This window comes from Ochotona princeps, chromosome 3, assembly GCF_030435755.1.
Source record: "Ochotona princeps isolate mOchPri1 chromosome 3, mOchPri1.hap1, whole genome shotgun sequence".
NCBI lineage: Eukaryota > Metazoa > Chordata > Mammalia > Lagomorpha > Ochotonidae > Ochotona > Ochotona princeps.
In genome coordinates, this window is record NC_080834.1 from 8,185,932 (window position 1) to 8,199,254 (window position 13,323).

Here is a 13,323-nt window from a genome sequence, read left to right on the forward strand (position 1 = left end):
AAATTAAGTTCTGGGACTAAATTCTGCCTCCTTGGGGCATGCATGAATCCAGGCATCATGCTATGTCATGTACAGGCAGTCTTGAACTCCCCTGTCCTTTTTCTTCCTGTCTCTATCCACCCTACCCTTTTCTCTCCCTGTTGTGTGCTGGCCTTGCTCTTTGGGGGGATTTCCTTCAGCAATACCATAATATGCAATATCATTTTGGCATCATGTATTAAAAAGTTGACACAATTTAACATTACATTAGGATTATAATTTAGTCGAAATTATGAAAATTTCTTCATGTTACCACACATTCTGGGGAAAGATTTTAATAACCACATTATGCACTATGTTACAGACGTAATGCTTAACAGCAAACTCTTCCTTTGTTATTGAAGCAATAGTTCTCTTAAATTAAACTATTGACTTCATTTTGCTTTTTTGCTTGAATAGACATTTTTTTTCCCCAATGAGGGAACTTAAGAAAACTGAAGAGTAAAAGCGTGATATTCTTGGTATATGAAAATGAAGTCGTGACCTGCCATTAGAAGGGCATGTGTGGCTATGATAGATTCTTCTGGATCCACCTGCCCTTCCTTCTAGGCATGTCAGGCTTCTTAGGAGGAGAGGTGTGATGGGCAGCCCCAGAACAGAGCAATGCTAATGAGGATGACCCTGACCTCGTGAGAACGGTCTTCTGACCCCCTGGCCCAAATGGAGAAAGAAAGCTTGAGTAATATATTCAATAATAGCTTTGATATTAGCTCCATAACTATAAGGAGGAATGACAAACATCGATTCTACTCACAGATAGAGAGACTTGGATAACTGTGTGACATCTGCAACATAAAACCTAAGCCGAAAACTATCGCATTGGTAAATTGCATTGTCATTACTTTTAACTAACATCTGAATTACTTTTTCTTTGAATATTTCCTTAGTTACGAAAAGCCAAATAATTATCATAATTAAAGCTGCTAAAATCCTTTAAGCCTTTCTCTTTTTAAGATACATTTATCTTTGTCAAGGTTTTTGAAACAAACTAAAATATACTTTGCTTAAAAGTTTCAAAATACTGTTTTCATCACTATATATGTATGAGTATATATGTACTTACTGTAACTGAGTAGTCTGGAAGCAGTTTTTAGTGGATGTTAACAAGAAGGCTCTCTTCAGACTGCAGATACCCACTATGCATTTACCTCAATTAATATTCATAACCCCCAACTGCTGTCTAGAATGTATGTTAAATACACTGCTTTCATGACAGTTATTTTTTTTTAGAATTTTAGATTCAAGTTATTTATTTGAAAGGTAGAGAGAGAAAGAAGGAGATAATAACAGATCTCCAATTTTCTGGGTCATTCCACTACATGTCCCTTACCCCGAAGAACCTGCAGTGGACAGGCTGAAACTGGGAGCCAGGAAATCAGTTAGGACCTTCCATGTCTGCACTGTGGCTCTAACCACTTCAGCCATCCCTGAGGCTGGGTCTTCTACGATGTGCATTAATAGGACGTTGAAACAGAGAATAAAGATGAAAGCCAGGACTGGGGTCCCAGCAGTCTGATATGAGATGAAGGCATCCCAGTGGCTTCTTAATGACTATGTCAAATGCTTACTTCAAAAGAAACTTGCTAATATTTTTTAATCATCTCCTGGTGTACATAAGGTCTACTAACAGAAAAAAAATTTAAGATGCGCTTTCCCTATATGTAATTATTTGAAAAACCGCTTAATGATTTTTTAAAACTTAGGCAATGAGCAAAGTTAATGACTTTTCATGTTTAATCATGGGCATGTATTTGTTGGAAATGTTGATTTATTTGTTTTAAAAGTCAGAGCTCCGGCAGTGTGACAGAGAAGAGTGGCAGAGGTGTTGTCTTCCATCAGTTGATTCACTTCTAAAACGTCCGGGCCAGGCACAAGACAGAAGTAAGAACTCAGTCCTCATCTCTCACCTGTGTGGCAGGAACCCAAGGACTTGGACTATCATCTGTTTCTTTCCCTTGCACATGAGCAGGATCCAAAGCAGAGTGGCCAGGCCTCAAACCAGCATCACACAGAGGCTACACCTATTACGCTACAAGGAAGACTCAGCCATTGATCACTGAAACAAGAGAGGAGATTTAGAGCAGGTCTGGAAAAAAATAAATACAATCTGTAGTTTTTTCTTTAAAAAGTAAAATGGGAGTGGTGTTGTGGCATAGTGCGTAAAGCCATGACTGTGATGCTGACACTTTATGTAGGCACTGTTTCAAGTCAAACTACTCTACCTCTGACCATGATCCCAACTAATGACATGGGAAAATCAACAAATGATGGCGAAAGTAGCTGGGCTCCCACCATCCACTGATGAAATCTGGAAGAGACTCCTGGTGATTTGCTCCTGGCTTTAGTCTGGCCCAATCAGAGCCATGGCAGCCTTCTAGGGAGTGACCCATCAGATGGAAGCTCTCTCTGTCCTTCTCTCTCTTTCTGTAATTCTGACTCCAAATAAACAAGTAAATTCTTGAAAAAATAGAAGTACAAGAAAAAAAATAAAACAAGGACCCCGATGAGTACTATTTGAACCAGTCTTCTGTGTAGGCAGTCCGCTGTTTTTTTTTTTTTTTTTTTTAATCCAAAAGGCAGCTAGACCTCAGCAAGGCGCTTTTTTGTTTCTTTTTTACCACAGCAGTCAATTTTCAGAAAGGACATAAAACCAAACTCCTGGTGCTTTTCTGCAGGATATAGGCACTAGCTCCATTGTGCTGGCCAGATTTCAACTTGGGTAATGGCATTATTTCCTTCAAAGACCTCTGATTGGTTTAGGTCAATGAGGAGATCTTTACTTCCTGCCAGAGCAGTTACAGAATGCAACTGTGCTCTGGGAAATGGGGGCTGCGTTTACTTCTTAGATGAGTGAATGTCCCTACTACAGTATGTGCACGCACACGTGCATACACACACACACAAATACAAAAATATTTGGGTGCTAAAGCGAAATACTCTGACGCATTTCTCCTGCACATGCCTATTATTTGCATATAACCACATCCTATTATGTCATCAGAATGTCAATAAGTGATTTTTTGTCAGTACATAAAAATGTTCCAATTCCTGAAGAAGGCAATAATTATTTAATTTTTAAATTCAATTATATGCAAAGTCATGATACATAAAATGTAAGCGACATACATTGGAGAGGCATTGATGTGTCGGATGCCTCATCTTGGGGCCCTTGGGATGGTCCAGTCGATAAACACATTACTGTGTCTTGCACTAAGGAAGCTTTGACACATGTGCAGCAATTTTTAAGGAGATTTGCAGCAACCTCTAACTACTCCAGGTTATTATTCACAATAAGAAGAGTAGAATTTTAGAAGTCTCCCTAAAGAGAGTAATAGCAGGATTTAGTTCCTAGTGGATTACAGCCCACATTATGAAACTACTGCACATTTGGCACAATTATGCACCACTGGCAGCCTTTTCTCAAAGGAAGCCTCATGTTAAATGAACACTTAGAATCATTTTGGAACTCATGCATCTTGCAGCTAACACTGTGCTAAGTTAAGCAGCTAACATCATGCCCATCTGGTAGCTAGCGAATATCAGGGCTACAATATCATCAGTCCTTTCCCCTTAAAAGCTTTGATTTCATTAAAGGTGCCCTGTCAGAGTGCTTTAGAAAATGAGATACTCTATAAAATGTGCTGAATAGGACAGACCGGGCATTCAGTACATAAATTACTGTCTTTTCCATTGTTGTTTTTGAAAATTCCCAGGCTCATGCAGGTCCGCTCTTTTCTCCTTTGGGATCCTATTGAAGCTACTGTCGAAGATATACAGTAGACCCTGAAGGGCTGGGTAACGCAGCTTGCAGCATGACGTGCTGGCCGCTACTCTGTACTGTGTGATTGGGATGATGGAATATCAAAGGAGAATTGGGAAGGTAAAAAAAGAAACTCAGGCTTTGCTTTTCTTACAGAACTGAATCTTTGTAGAACTAAAATGTAAAGATAAATATGGATTTGTTTCAAATTGTCACTTACCGTTAAAAATGGCTACAAATGTGTTTTTTCTAAAGATTTGTTTATTCGCAATGGAAGGCAGATCCACCGAGAGAAGGAAAGAAGGAGAAAGATTTTCCAACCTCTAATTCACTCCCCAAGTGGCCTCAATAGCCAGACCTGAGTTGATCCGAAGCCAGGAGCAAGGAGCCTCTTCTGGGTCTCCAAGTTAGGTGCAGGTTCCTAAGGCGTTGGGCCGTCCTCCACTGCTTTCCCAGGCCACCAGCAGGGAGCTGGATGGAAAGTGGAGAAGCCAAGGCACAAACCAGTGCCCATACTCATATGTTAGCGCTGGGAGGTGGAGTTTAGCCAGTGGAGTTATTGCACTGGCTCCTGCTATGAACATTTCCCCGCTAAAATGTAATCACGTAACTGTGTATGTGATGTGTGTATCACCAACTCCACTTCCAACACAACAGTAACACCTGTTCGGCACAAGGTGAATTTCCCTGCAAAGAATATCAAGTAAAGTTCTAGTTGCCTACTCAGAAGATGTCTCTGCAGCTTTTGCTCAGATATTTTTTCACTTTCTGAAATAATTTCGTTTTATCTCATTCACAGTGCCTGGGACTTAGTGATTCAGCTTTGAAGTCAAATTGTGAAATAGGAAATTATAACAGGGCTGCTAGCATCATGTCCATGTGTGTTAGCAGAGAGTAATAACTTCAACATTTTAAAAACCATGGCGGTCTTTCAATTTAATGATTCCTTTTGCTATCAGTACATTCCAAGAGGGCAGGAAAGTAAAATAATCTTGGCTAAAGCAGTTGTTTTTCTTTTTTGTTAATGTATTAATTTCCAAAACACAGAGCTGGAATGTTCGTGTATGTTTACTGTGTTGTAACTTTCTTTTCAGATCTCTGATTATCAATCTGTGTGTTCCTAGTTTGCCTAATCATTGAGCGAATATGGTTATCACTGTGTCATAGACGTATCTCATAGACAAAATTAAACAGCACCTTTTCACAGATTCTGAGTTTATTAATATCTTACGGCAATACTTGTTTTCATTTATCTTGAATATAATAAAACTAATGAACCCATGTTATCAAAGCTATAACTTTAAAATCCAGAAACTTTTAGAATCTTGAGACCTTTTATAGTAAATTCTCAATCGATTAAAAAATGAGCTTATTCAGATCTTCATTGTTTCCAAATGTCCTTTAGAACATAAGATATGGGCCCGGCGTGGTAGCCTAGTGGCTTAAGTCCTTGCCTTGCATGCACCAGGATTCCATATTTGTGCTGGTTTGAGTCCTGGATGGTGCACTTCCCAGACAGCTCCCTGCTTGTGGCCTGGGAAAGAAGTCCAGGGCAGCCAAAAGTCTTGGAATCCTGCACCTGTATGGGAGACCTGGAAGAGGCTCCTGGCTCCTGTCCTTGGAGCAGCTCATCTCCAGCTATTGTGGCCACTTGGGGAGTGAACCAGTAGACAGAAGATCTTTCTATATCTCCTCTCTGTAAATCTGCCTCTTCAATAAAAATAAACAAATCTTTTTTTAAAAAAAGTACTTGTGTTACTCAAAATATTTTGGTTTCATTTACTCTGGATCTTTCGGTAAGTTCTGGGAGAACACAAGGTCAAATCAAAAGCAAACTCTCAGGCTCATTACAGATGTTTTCTCTTGTATTCTATTTGTTTTCAAAATATACACTGAACATTTTAAGTAGAGTTTAACTCAAATTTTATTCACAATTGATACTATAATGTATGAGAATACTTTAACAAATTTGTGTGAAAAAGGGTTTAAAAGATAAGTTTTTTTGATGTAAAAAGTTTGAAATCTGTGCATTGTTTTCTTTTAAAAATGTTTATGGAAAATGAAAAAGTTATAGATGCAGTTCAAATTGGTCTTGCAGTAAAATAACTATGTGTTAATTCAATGTTTCCATAAACTTTTTGAAGTTACATTGTATATTTTAGACATATGACAGCTAATGTTTTATCTGTTTCATAAACTATGAATTTTATTTCCTTGCCTGATGGATTCCTAACAATATCTTTAAACAAATTTCAGAACACACGTTTCTAGTATTGTAATTACAAAATCATTCCACAAACATATGCTTATTCTCTATGTCCTAAACATTAAGTTAATATCTGAAACAAAGTTGCCCTAATCCACTGTCAGCGGAAATGTGAACTAGTACAACCACCATGGAGCATGCCACGGAGAGTATTCAGACTCCTGAGAATAGATCTACCACATGGCACAGCTCTCCCACTCCTGGGATTCAACCCAAACAAAATGAAATCAGTTTGTAAAATAGTTGTTTGTACTCCCCGTATGTACTGTTGCTCAATGCACAACAGCTAAGACATGAAATCAACCCATATGTGTATCAACTGAGAGCTGTATAAATCAAGTGTGTTATGTGTGCACTGCAGAATACTACTCAGCATTAAAAAAAAGAATGAAATCCTGCCTTTTGCAACTAAATGATTGCAACTGGAAACAACTGTATGTAGTGATATAACCCAGTCTCAAAAAGACAAATACAATGTTTTCTGCTATGTGACAATGTATACAGAATTAAAAAAATGTATAGGAATGAGATGGATGTTTTAGGTATGATTGCCGTTTCAGCCTATGTTTACACTCCTGTGGAACTGGTCTTCCTGCTTCTTACTTGGAGAAACTGCGATCAGTGGCACATTAAGCCTATGCTGCAGAGTGGATGAAGATTATGCCTGCAGAAACTGGTGAAGAGAGAGGAGGTAGGCAGGGGCAGAAGGGGATCAGGAGCATGAGGGATGTCTAAGATTCTGCGAACGAGCTGTCTTGTTGTGGTTGGGGTGAGCTGCCTCTGGTTCCTGGGAGGTCAGTTTCAATGCCTCAACTTTTGAGCCTGTACACCATCGTTCTCTTATTCTTAATTTCGAATGTCTCTTTCATTATTTCCAATCTTTCAGAAAGTTGAATCAAAAGTTATCTCCTCATCTTTTCTCTCCTGAGCCACTGTAAAATTAAAAGAAGAAAAAAAATCAGTTTCATGCTGAGTACAATGTGGAAATGAAGACATCACATTGATGGCAGAGGAATGTCTATGGACGTCTCCAGTGAGAAACATAGAGTAAAGCAATCCTACAGGAAGTTGAAGAAGGACAAAGCACGTTTCTTGGTGGCATGAGTAAAATATTGGAAGTGCAGGGCCCTTCAACCAAGTATATTCAAGCAACACTCTAAGAAATGCTTGTAGAAATTTAATTTACATCATAAACTGCTGCATAGTCTTTACATGCTAATGTGAATTACCATAGTTGAACACAGGACTTTTAAAATGTTTGAGCAGATGCAATAGCAACAATTCTTTGTCATTGGTTTTCTGTTAATATCAATGTGTACTTTGTGTAGCTGATATGCTAATTAAATAAAATATTGCAAATACATTAATCAAATCAAGGCCTACTTTCCTGAGTGAAATCTATATCATAAATGCATCAAATGTCATGAATGAGCCAGTGTTCGGAAGAAATTATAGGTAAGTTCTTTCTTTTTAAACAAGAATTTTTTTTAAAAAATTTTTATTTGAAAGGCAAATTTAGAAAGAGAAGGAGAGAGAGAAAGATCTTCCAATCCACTAGTTCACTCCCCAAATAGTCACAATGGCTGAAGCTGAGCTGATGCAAATCCAGGAACCAGGAGCTTTCTTTAGGTCTCCCATGCAGGTGCAGGAGTGCAGGGACCTGAGGACTTGAAAATTCCTCCATTGCTTTTCCAGGTTATAACTAGGGAGATGTATTTGTAGTGGAGCGTTGCTGTCCTTCAGTGATGGACTTGGTGCATGGAGCCGATAACACACGTGGACTCTGACTGATGGTCGAAAGCCGAAGTTTGTTAGTAGCATCAGACTCTATACACTGAGGGTCATATGGGATAAGGGAGGAGGTATTGAGCTTATCAACAAAACCCATCAACTGTTTCTATGCTTTTGTTTGGAACTCCTTGTTTTGTGTATCCCACCAAGAGTTCTCATTCACATGCTGTCCACTCAACTGTTCTCACACAAATGATATCCATTTGGTTGTACGAATGGTAGACACTCAGTTGCTCTTAAAAAAATTGCATCCAATCAGTTTTACAAACGGTATCCATTCAGTTGTTCTCACGCAAAGGATATCCAGTCAGTCACACAAATGGCATCCATTCAGTTATTCTCATACAAATATTATTATCCAATTAATTGCAATCCTGTGCCTGCCGACCTTCTAGGGTCACAATGTCCTTCTGCAGTGGAGCAGCCAGAATATACAGTGGCACCCATATGGGATGCTGTCCTTACAGGTGGAAGCTTAGCTTGCTACACCACAGTGCCAGCCCTGGGAAGTTCTTTCTGTAAGCTCCTGGGTTTGAAAAGGATTTTCTAATGGGAAAGGTGAACTTATCAAAAGAAAGTTTTCAACCAAGTGTTTTAAAATCAGTTTTAATGTACAAAATTACACAGGAAATGAAAACACTATAATCAATACACACATTGGAATAAAACACAGAACATGACATAGAAAATTTTATGTTGAAAACTGTTTTACCAATGCAAGTGTTTAAGTGCTTTCAGATTAAGTGCATGCTCGACTGTGATAACTGGAAGTCTTGATATATGGCCCAAATAAGCAAGTAAATGTATACATTGAGAAACCCAAGCTTTGGGCAAAAGATAAAGTGGTCATTCGGCTGATAAATTTCAACTGATACTTTTTGTATCAAAATATGTCTGCAAATTGCTGAGCTAAAATGTTACCTGATTAGAAGAAGTTGAGGCTTGAGAGTGTTAGTTTCATCCCACTTCCCAAAACAACTATTTCCTTTGCCATACAAACATTTATAGGATCACTTAGATCTGCCTTGTTAGGGTATCTGGACTCCCAAGGTGCCAGACAGACCTTTGGACAGAAGAAAGAACAGAGTAAAATCAACAAAAATAGCTAATAATGGATTTACTTGCATAGTATGAAAAAATTAACACTCATATATGAAAGTGGAAAATTCAGAATTTTAAAAATTCAAAGATATTTAAAAGTAAATCATTTGAAACACACATATTTTGAATTATTAAAATATCTTTGAAGCATGTATCAGTTTAAAATGTACAAAGTATATGCCAAAGCTGTGGAACAATAGTAAGCTAACATTCTGCTTGTGGTGCTGGCATTCCTTATGGGTGGTGATGTGTATCCTGGTTGGTCCACTTTAGATCCAGCTCCTTGATTGTGGCATCAGAAAGCAGCAGCGAGTGGCCCAAGTCCTTGGCTCCCTGTGCCCACATGGGAGACCCAGAGGAAGCTCAGCTATGGCTGTTGTAGCCACTTGAGGAATAAACCAGAGGGTGGAAGATTTCTCTCTTTGTTTCTCCTTGTCTTTAAAAATATGCCTTTGGAATAAACATGCATGCTTAAAGAACAAAATAAAGGATGCAAAATATTTGAATGTGTTATATTTTATGAATATAACTAGGTAACATTTCTAACATTGCAGCTTAGAATTAAATATATTTACCCATCTAAAGAAGGATTATTACAAGGGTAACCTGTTCAGTTGGTATGGCTTGGAAAAGTAGTGCTAATTCTATGCTCACAATGAGCAATTTTTTTTCATCTAACTTCTCTGCTTTTCACTGAGTATACCTGGAATGATTACATATGTTTTCAGTACCTCACTTTTACACCTGTCATAAAAGTATATATATTCCAGATTTTGTTAGAAATTAACAAAAATAATTTTGATTCCTTAGCACTGATGTGTTTGTTAAGGTATACTACTAATAATTAAAAAAGCATTTCGTATCACGTTTTATCTTCTTGATTGAAAATGTTGGTAGAATTTCATCAAATAAGTAGTAGAGCAGTAATAAATGATGCATTTCTATTGATTATACCCAAAGGGAAAATTTCAAAACTTGTGGTTCCTAGGCCTGGTACAGTAGCCTAGTTGCTACAAGATCCCATAGGGGCACCAGTTCTAATCTCGGCAGTCCTGCTTTCCATCCAACTCTCTGTTTGGGGCCTGGGAAAGCGGTCAAGGATGACCCAAAGCCTTGGGACTCTGCACCCAAGTGGGAGATCCAAAAGAAGCTTCTGGCTCTTTGATTCGGATCGTCTCAGCTCCAGTCACTGCGGCCACTCAGAGAGTGATTTAGCAGACAGAAGATCTTTCTCTTTGTCTCTTCTCTTCTCTGTATATCTGACTTTTCAATAACAAATAAATAAATTTATTTTTTAAAAATTCTGGCTCTTAAATGTGTTTCATTCTAATTAACTTGTGCATGCAGAGTAAGGATTTCAGCTGACGAAGAATAAATACATGATATCCTCACAAAGAAAAGTGTGATGAAGTGTCTCCCTGTCTATGCAGATGGACCAGTTGCTTTGCATAATTTTACTACCACACTGTTTTAAACAGCCACTGTCAAAAGAGAAGGGGGAAACTGAGGCAGATGTTTTATTTTTTTATTTATGTTTTATACATTTTATTATTATTGTTATTATTTTATAGTACAGTTTCATATTCCCTTATCCCCTCCCCAATTCCCTCCCCCCCCAGTTCCTCTATATCATTACTAACATATAGTTCTTCATACTCAGTCATATGTCCATCATTGAGGGCCTGGACAATGGCAGAGAGTCCATCATCTTATTGTCAAGATATAGTAAACAGTTTCATTGTAAGCCCATCTTTGTCTGGAAGCAGAAATGCATACTACACTACATCCTCACATCTGGATGTTAGTCTCCATTTCACAGCTACTGTACATCCCCTTAAATGAAAAGTCACGTTTCAAAATCAATAATAGAAAAGAGGAAATTTACAATGCCATGAAGTTAAATGACATGTTATTAGATATGACAGTCTCCATTACACAACTACTGTGCATCCCCTTAAATGAAAAGTCGTGATACAAAATCAACAAATAGAAATTTACAATGCCTGAAGTTAAATGACATGTTACTAGATATGACAGTCTCCTACACAGCTACTATACATCCCCTTAAATGAAGAGCCACAAAACAAAATCAACAACAGGAAGAAAAAAGAAATTAACAACACCAAGAAGTTAAATAACATGCTATTAAATGACTAATGTGTAGCTGAAGAAATGAAAATCAAGAACCTTCTTGAAGAAAATGATGCGACATATGATCATCAAGCTCTCTTCAATCGAACATAAGGAAAAGATCCTTAAATGTGCACGTGAAAAAAAAATCAATTGACATATAAAGGAAAGCCAATTAAGCTCACAGGAGATCTCTCACAGGAAACTCTACAGGCAAGAAGAGATTGGAATGACATATTCCAGATTCTAAAAGAAAAAAATTTTCGGCCCAGGATAACATATCCAGCAAAGCTTTCTTTCGTCTTTGAAAATGAAATAAAATTCTTCCACAGTGAAGAAATGTTAAAAGAATTTGCCTCTTCCAAACCTGCCCTACAAAGGATACTTCAAGATGTTCTCTTGACAGAGAAGAGGAATAGCACTCACCAAAACCAGAGGCAAGTGGGAAGAACATCCCAGTAAAATGACAACAGAAAACTAAACCCATGAACAACCCATTCCTAAAATGACAGGACCAACGTAACACCCATGTATATTAAACTCTGAATGTAAATGGCTTAAGCTTAATCAAACATCATAGAGTAGTACACTGGATTAAAAAACAAAATCCATCTGCTTATTGTCTGGAGGAGACACACTTCAACAAAGATTAGTGGAAACTATATCACATGGGTTTTGTTATTCTCTGGCAGATGTTTTAGAAAAGCAGTTTGTGTTTTAAATATCAACTTAAAAAGTAATGATTAAGTATGATTGCCACAAGTAAAAATGATGAAAAATTTTCGAAGGCTTTTCATGCAACCATTCCCAAGGATTCTAGATCCTTTATCCATTGCATATTACAGATTGGCCCCCTAGAACCCATGACCTCTGCTTCCCAAGAGAATCTTGTTTCATCGTCTTCTTTCACTGTGCGCTGTGTTCACCCACGTTGATTTAACACAGCATCATCTAAAAGGGGTGATAAGTTGGTGCTTGCACCTGTCAAGAGACTAAGAGGCAAAAACTAGACATCACCAACAAAGTAATTCTAGGTTGTCAGACACCCCACCCCTGCATTTTTCTTAATTATTTCTGACATTTATATGATTCCGCCATGAGCTTCCTTAGAGGATACACATGAAGAAAAAAATGTTCTTCATGACCCAGAAGAAGAAATACATCTTCTCTTAATAAATCCCATCTGAAATCATAGGGGAAAGGAAGAAGGAGGAACAGTTAGCATTTATCATTTGCACCATTTCATTTGCTAAACTCTTCTTGGAGCCTGAAAGACAGTTTGTTTTCAGCATGAAGGAGATTTCAGATAAAATGTTAGATTCTGATAAAAATAGTTTTGGAAAGCTACATGAAGATCTGTACAAGGCTAAACTGAAACGTGGGAGCTATGTGGTTTGTCCTCATCCTAAGCTGTCTGATGTGTAGATGATTTCTTGTTAATTGGTGTACCTTTAGCATTGGATGTGAATTTTGGCACAAAGTGTTTGGCATATATATGTTGAAATGTTTGAGTGTCATATGACATTTGAATTAATATTATGAGTCAAAAAGCTCAATACCATTTCTTGGTATTTGGGCTATTGTGAACATTAGTTTTTTATTTATTGTTTTCTATGATAAATTTTCGTAGGTATAGGAGTTCCTCCTGCCCTCCCCTTCCTACCTCCTCATTTCCTCCCATATTATCACAATGGTGTGGTCTCTTAGGACAATTTACAACTTTCTGATGTTTAAATGTATCATGACATGGTAAGTAAAACCAAAGGTAGAAAGCCTAGTATTGGAATGTAGAATTATATTTATCAATATTTTTTCGACATAATAGATGCTGTTGAAGTTAGGTTTCAAAAAGAAATGCTAAGCAAATATTAAGAGGCAAAAACAAAAATGTATGTCTTATAGATGAGCTGTTTGCTTTTCTTGACTTGAGAAGGCGTGAAAAATTGCTTAAACTCCCCTGAGACTGCTCGGTGAGCCATGTCTCCCAGGATTCATATCTTTGTGCAGTCTTTTCCTGCAGTGAATCTGGACAGGTCTAATAAATTAAATAAAACGTCATAGTGACTGACATTTAAGGGCAAGTCAAATAAAACCGCAGCATCCTTTTTTGCTTCCTCGGAAGGAATCATTGTGGGGAAGCCACCACCATGTAAAAAGGCTGGCTAGCTCAAGACTGCCGTGCTTGGAGCAAGTCACGTCTAGCCACTTGGAAAAGTGACATGAAGAACAAGACCAC